Here is a 7,668-nt window from a genome sequence, read left to right as displayed (position 1 = left end):
TCCATGCAACCAAACGAGGCCTCAAACTCACGGTGTAGGGGTTGTCGTCCCTGGAGCGTACTATTGCAAGGCGAAGATCTAGAGTGCGATGGCTGTAAGCGGGAGACGCCAACACCAAGTTGTTTAACGCTGCCGCGAATGGAAGTCATGCGGAAATTTCATCCCCATGATCATTGTAAATGGGAACGTCCTTTTCGATTATGAGGACAAGGCAGCTGCCTTCGACGATGCCTTTCAGACCATCTTAGGCTGCACAGCCCTAGATTTATACAACAATTATACAGATTTTTATACAACCCAACATATATATACAACATTGTAACTATATGATACAACAATGCGCTCCCTTGATCTTATGGAGCTAGGTATGAAACGGCCGCCCTATGTGATCTTGAGAGCATACTTACCGACGAGGAGGTGTAAGTGCATCTAGCGCCCCTTAGTGATTTTGGTGTATTGAAGACCTATAGGTTAAGGGACTAATGCGTTTGTGAGTGTACACATGTCTATAAGTCTATGAGGAGTTTGATATTTACATATAAAGTCGACCCCTAAAAATGAAGTTCTTCGACTGAAGACTTTGGATTTCTGAAGACTTCCTGAAGACTTTGAAAGTGAAGAAAATGGTGTGACCTTGAAGACTTAGTATTCATTCGAGGAACATGAAGCGTGAAGACTTTTGTTTTCGTAGTTTCATTTTCTCTTTCTTGAGTCATAGGAAACACCGTACTATTAAAGGGGTCGAGGAAATACTAAGGAAAATTTCCACGTGATGCTCAACTCAAAATCCTACACCTACCAATCCCTTTGAGTGAAGCCATTGGAAATCTCAAACAACTCAGTCAATTTTTTCAGTGACAGAGACAAAGCTCTTCTGGTCTCTGAGGAATTTGTTCTGACTGAGGAGTTAGGAATTCGCCAGTGCGGATTGCCTACACATTGAGGAACATGATAGCCCTGAGGATTTTGCTACTCAAAATTCCGACCATTGTTGTGCTATGCGCCAGTTGTCCCAAAATATCTATCCACCTAACGATCATATCATTGAAGGGCATTTATGTCTTATCATGTCGGGCTGCTCCCTAGGCTATAAATAGCCGCCCCTACAACCACTAGCTGGTTAGCTGCTCCGAGAGAAACTGACACTTGTCATTTGAGAGCAACCCATCCTCTAAGGACTTTGAGCGAAAATCATCAAGTGAGGAAAAACCCAAAACCCAAACACTTACAAACCCCAAGTGATTGAGGATCACTGAAGAGATTGATCCTGCGTGGATCCGACGCTTGTTACCATTGAAGACTGTGCTTCTTCCAAACGGTTAGGCGTCATGGTCTAGAGCATCCAAGAGGAATTGTGGATCGCCGAGTGACCAAGTTTGTGAAGGTTTGGAAGTCGCCTGAAGACTTACCACGAGTGATTGGACAAGGTCTGTGTGACCTTAGTTCAAGGAGAATACGGTGAGGACTGGGTGTCTTGAGCTGCGTGTTCAGGACTGGGTGTCCGGGACTGTGTGTCCTCGAGTTTAAATACTCAGCCGCTCCAACCAAACGTACAACTGAGACAGCAGTTGGAGCTGGTCTACCAAATCATTGTCTTCACCAAGCTTACTGGTTCCATTTCCTCAACTCTTTCATTTCCTCATAATTGATTTGTGTGCTTGTTCATATCTGTGTTTGAAGACTTTGACTGAAGACTTTCTCAATTCCCTCAGTTTAATTTCTTCAGTCTGTTTGTCTTCATCCTGTGTTATCCTGTGCTTACGCTTCCTGTACTCTGTGCCTGTCTTCATTTCATCATGATGACTATGCTTGTATTCTGTTATGTTTAGTTTTGAGTACTTATTCCGCTGCTAGTAGTTCTTCGCTAAGGAATTTCCTCCCCGGTAAATTCCTCAGTGAAGAATTTCATAAAAATCGCATATTCACCCCCCTCTAGTCGATATAACGTACTTTCAATTGGTATCAGAGCAAGGTACTCCCTTGTTCTGTGTGATTTTGGTTTAACCGCCTAGAGTTTTAGTTATGTCGACCGCAGGTATGATGAAAGTGACATGCCCCATCTTTGACGGTCACAAGTATCCCAAGTGGAAGGCCATGATGAAGAAACGCCTCATGGCGATGAACAGCGAGCTGTGGACCGTCACTGAGATTGGTCTGACCGATCTGTACAAGATGGCGGAAGCTGATGACATTCGCAAGTACACTCTTCTCAACCTCACGGCGAAGAATGTCATCTGCTCCCGTCTGTCACAAATCAGTTCAGGAATATCATGCATCTCGATCATGCGAAGCTCATCTGGGACCGTCTCTCTGAGGTCTATGAAGGTCATCAAACCTGTCATGATCCTTGGTTTCAGGACTTCAAGGAATCTCTCAAAGCAATGACATTCGAACCAGAATCATCATCTTCTGTATCATGCCTTATGGCAAAAGATGCTGAGGCAACTGAATGCTACCTATCCGAGTCTAGTGATGATGAATCTGGTGATGAATTTGGACCCAGCTATGTCAAGCTTGCTTCCCTTGCCACTAAACAACAAAGAGTTTTGAAAAAAGTTCACTATATGCTAAACAAGAGTGATGATATGTTGGGTGAAGAAATGGATCAGTCAAAAGCTTTGGCTGAAAGTCTTCAGAGACTTCATACTAAGTATGGCACCCTTCAAGATCAACATAACACTCTCTTATCTAATCATGAGAAGCTTTCTTATGAATTTCTTCAAAGAAAGCAAGACCTTGAGAAGCTAAGAGTGAGTTATGAAGATCTTTAGAAGGAGCACGATTCATTACGTGATCAACAAATCAGCGCTTCTCAGGAAGAATTTGTTCCTCCTTGTTTGAAATGCATTGAACGTGAATCTGCTAATTCTTCACCTGAATGTTCAAATGCTGCTAATGTTTCAAATTCTTCACATGCCTCTGCTATCACTAATTCCTCATCTGAGAACATTGCTAGTATCACTGATGATGCAGGGCTGAAGGAATTATACATGCTAGGCATGTACAAAAGCCTCAAAGGGCATCAGACTCTTTGTGACGTGCTTAAAAAGCAGATCCTCAACAGGAACCCTAAGAAAGAGGGTATTGCCTTTGAGAGGAAACTCAATACTGATGGTACATATTGGAAGCCTGAGCAGTACCCCAAAACTACATGGGTTGCTGCAAAGGGACCTCCAGTTGATCCATCTAACCTATCTGGATATGCATGTGAATCTCCTCACTCTGATGATGAGTCATTTGACTCCAACTACAAACTGTTCAAAAATCAGAATGGTGAAGTATTTGCTAGATATGTTGGCACTAACTGCAGGAACGGTTCCCCTATGAAGAAAATCTGGGTTCCCAAAAGATGCCTTGAAAATCTTCAGGTGAATGTCATCATGACACCACCTGTGAAGAATAGGAACCCCAGATCAAATTCTTCATATGGACCAAATTTTTCATATGGATCCAAGTCCTCATACGGACCAAACTCTTCACATGGATCATATTCCTCAAATGGATCAAAGTCCTCATATGAACATCATCGTGCTAACCCATCTGTTTCGCAGGGAAGATCTAAGTATTATGGATATGTGCATTATTTTTCAAATTATTATGTCCATAAGTCCTCGAAGAATTTCTCTGCTTACTCTTATGCTTATTCTAACCCCTCTTATGTGAAACGAAATGGACTGGCTTCTATGTCATCCTTCTCGTATGGAGCTCGCAGAATGATGAACTCTTTGCCACCCCTTCAGATGTGGGTGGTGAAGAAAAAGAACTAATCTCTTCTGCAGGGTCAGGTCTCCAGACGTATGTAATCATCTGAAGAATTTGCTGGAGACCTGAGTATGCCTGATAGGATGCAGGCTAATCATGAAGAAATGAACCTTCATTTCTCACGTCCTCACATTGCTTTATCTGTTCTGTTGTTTGATGAAATTGATCTGATGAATTGATGTCATATTCTTCACTGGTGAAGTATATGAGTTTGTAAGCTGCACTAATTCATCTGCAGGATGATCAACCCAAAGCCACTGAGTGGGTCCTCGATAGTGGATGTACAAATCACATGACTGGTGACAAGAATCTATTGATGGATGCTCCATTATCTCTATCACATCTGAAGCATGTCATCTTTGCTGACAAAGGAAAAGGTCAGGTATTGGGTTTAGGTAAGGTTGCGATCATCATGCTTGTTGAGTCCTTAGGATCCAACCTTATGTCTGTCTCAATGCTTTGTGATCTTGATATGGTTGTCGTCTTTGGCAAGTACCGTTGTGTTGTGGTTATGGAAGCTGACAATTCCAAAGTCTTCGAAGGCTTTAGGAGAGGAGATCTGTACATTGTTGATTTCTCTATAGGACCACAACCAGCTGTGTGCTTACTTGCAAGAGCTTCAGAAGGCTGGCTCTGGCATCGACGACTTGGTCATGCAGGCATGAGGAATTTGCACACGCTTGCGAAGAAGAAGCATGTCATTGACATCGAGAATGTCAAATTCCTCAAGGATCACCTATGCAGAGCCTGTGAAGCTAGGAAGATAACGAAGGCCAAGCATCCAACGAAGACTATCATGACCACCACTCGCCCATTTGAATTGCTTCACATGGATCTCTTTGGACCTAATCATTATTCTGCTATTTCAAATGAAGCATCTCAATATGGCTTTGTTATTGTTGATGATTACTCTCGTTACACATGGGTACACCTTGTTACTTACAAACATGAAGTGCAGGAAGTCTTCAAACGATTTTCCTCGAGGGCTTCAACCAACTTTGGTGTGAAGATCAAGCACATCAGAAGTGACAATGGGACTGAGTTCAAGAATTCTGGTCTCGATGACTATCTTGATGTACTTGGTATTACTCATGAGTTATCTGCTCCTTATACTCCTCAGCAGAACGGCGTCGTGAAGCGCAAGAACAGGACTCTTGCTGAGATGGCTCGCACTGTGCTTGATGAATACAAAACGCCTCGTCGTTTCTGGACTGAGGCAATTGATACTGCGTGCCACATCATCAACAGAGTATATCTTCACAAATTCTTCAAGAAGACTGCCTATGAACTCCTCACTGATAAGAAACCCAATGTAAGTTATTTCAAAGTCTTCGGTGCTAAATGTTGGATTAGAGATCCTCATCACAACTCAAAATTTGCACCGAAAGCACATGAAGGGTTTATGCTTGGTTACGGAAAGGACTCGCACACCTACAGAGTCTTCAACAACATTCTTCACAAGGTTGTTGAAACTGTAGATGTGTGGTTCGATGAAACTAATGGCTCGCAAAGAGAGCACCTACCTACTGTGATAGATGAACCAGCACCTGAGGAAACTATCAAGTTCAAGGCTACTGAGGATGTCATTCCTACTGAAGAATCCACTGAAGAATTCATTCCAGAGCATGAAGAACGTCGAGCTAATGCACCTGAAGAAAATACTGAAGAAAATGCTGATCAAATTCTTCAACGACAACCAGCTCATCCTCGCATTGCAAAAGAAGTGCAAGTTGAAAAGATCATCAATGACATCAAAGCGCCAGGTCCTCTCACACGCTCAAAAGCTTCACATTTATCTAACTTTTGTGGGCACTATGCTTTTGTCTCTATTACAGAACCCACTAAGGTAGATGAAGCATTTCTGGAGCCTGAGTGGATTCAGGTCATGCAAGAATAATTACATCAGTTCGAGCTCAACAATGTCTGGGAACTGGTCAAACGTCCAGATCCTCGCAAGCACAATATCATTGACACAAAGTGGATCTACCGCAACAAGCAAGATGAAAACAGCCTTGTGGTGAGGAATAAGGCACGGCTTGTAGCTCAAGGCTATACACAGGTTGAAGGAATTGATTTCGATGAAACTTTTACACCTGTTGCTAGACTTGAAGCTATTCGCATATTACTTGCTTATGCTAACCATCATAATATCACTTTATATCAAATGGATGTGAAAAGTGCATTCCTCAATGGTAAGCTTGAGGAAGAAGTATATGTTGCTCAACCCCTAGGTTTTGAAGATCCAAAGAATCCTGACAAAGTCTTCAGACTCAACAAGGCCCTCTATGGCCTCAAGCAGGCCCCATAGGCGTGGTATGATACCTTTGAAGGAATTCCTCGTGACGAAAGGCTTCAAACCCGGTTCACTCGACCATACTCTTTTCACTAAATCTTATGATGGTGAATTGTTTGTGTGCCAAATATATGTTGATGATATTATCTTTGGCTATACCGACCAACGTTATAGTGATGAATCAAATGTCTATGATGGGAGAGTTGAAATTCTTCTTAGGTCTTCAAATTCATCAACAACGCAATGACATATTCATATCTCAGGAGAAATACCTCAAGGATGTACTAAGGAAATTCGACATGCAAGATTGCAAAGGAGTCAAAATTCCTATGCCCACAAATGGCCATATGTGCACTGATGAAAATGGTATTGACTTCGATCATAAGGTATACCGCTCCATGATTGGTTCTTTATTGTACTTATGTGCATCTAGGCCAGATATAATGCTTAGTGTTTGCATGTGTGCCCGATTTCAAGCTACACCAAAGGAATCACACCATAAGGCTGTGAAGCACATTCTTCGATATCTAGCTCACACACCAACACTTGGATTATGGTACCCCAAGGGCTCGGCTTTTGATCTCATTGGATATTCTGACTCTGACTATGCTGGTGATCGTGTGGACCGCAAGTCAACATCTGGTACATGCCATTTCCTCGGACGATCCTTGATCTGTTGGTCCTCGAAGAAACAGAACTGCGTATCACTATCTACTGTTGAAGCTGAGTACATTGCTGCTGGTTCTTGCTATGCTCAATTGCTATGGATGAAGCAAACTCTCAAGGACTACGGCGTCAACATGAAGAATGTGCCTCTCTTCTGTGACAATGAGAGTGACATCAAGATTGCTCACAAGCCAGTTCAGCACTCGAAGACAAAGCACATTCAGATTCGTCATCATTTTCTTCATGATCATGTGTTGAAGGGCGACATTTCTATTGAGCATGTGAAGACTGAAGAACAGCTAGTCGATATCTTCACAAAGCCCTTGGATGAGAAAAGATTTAGCAAGTTGCGGTGTGAGCTAAATATCCTAGAATCTTCAAATGTTCTTTGAAAAGGACACTCATCCTAACACTTATGCAAAATTAATGACTTAGATGTGCAACACATGAAGAAACGTTTTTCTTCAATCAATGAAGAATAACACTCTTAGTGTGAAAAATTAACGAAGAATTTGATTCTCAGAACCCTACGATAATTGTACGCGGTGTCTGAAATCATCATTCTTATACGGTGGGTCACGCCACCACCAAAAGTTGAAATTCCTCAATTGATCATATTCTTCAACTTTGCATTGTCTTCACTGTTTCCGTTGTTTTTCTTCATTGGCTATATATATATATATAGAAATTCTATTAATAACCCAGGGTGAAGAATAAGTAATTCTTCACCCCAGCCATCCGACCGGGCCAGCCAGAACAATATTTCTCAGATTTGACTCCCCTCTGTAATTTTTCTCACTCCCTGAGGTAATTTTAGGTTACCACTTCACATGCCCGGTTACTTCTTTTTTTAGAAAACGTGCACGACCTCTGAAAAGAAAAAGGGCACGCAATATTTTTAGCTAGTCGTGGGGATTACTACTACTCAGCCCACTTTCCTGTTCTCC

The sequence above is a fragment of the Triticum dicoccoides genome, chromosome 2A (assembly GCF_002162155.2).
Source record: "Triticum dicoccoides isolate Atlit2015 ecotype Zavitan chromosome 2A, WEW_v2.0, whole genome shotgun sequence".
In the NCBI taxonomy this organism is placed as follows: Eukaryota; Viridiplantae; Streptophyta; class Magnoliopsida; order Poales; family Poaceae; genus Triticum; species Triticum dicoccoides.
The sequence above is the reverse complement of the archived record's forward strand: the minus strand, read 5'-3'. Positions refer to the sequence as shown.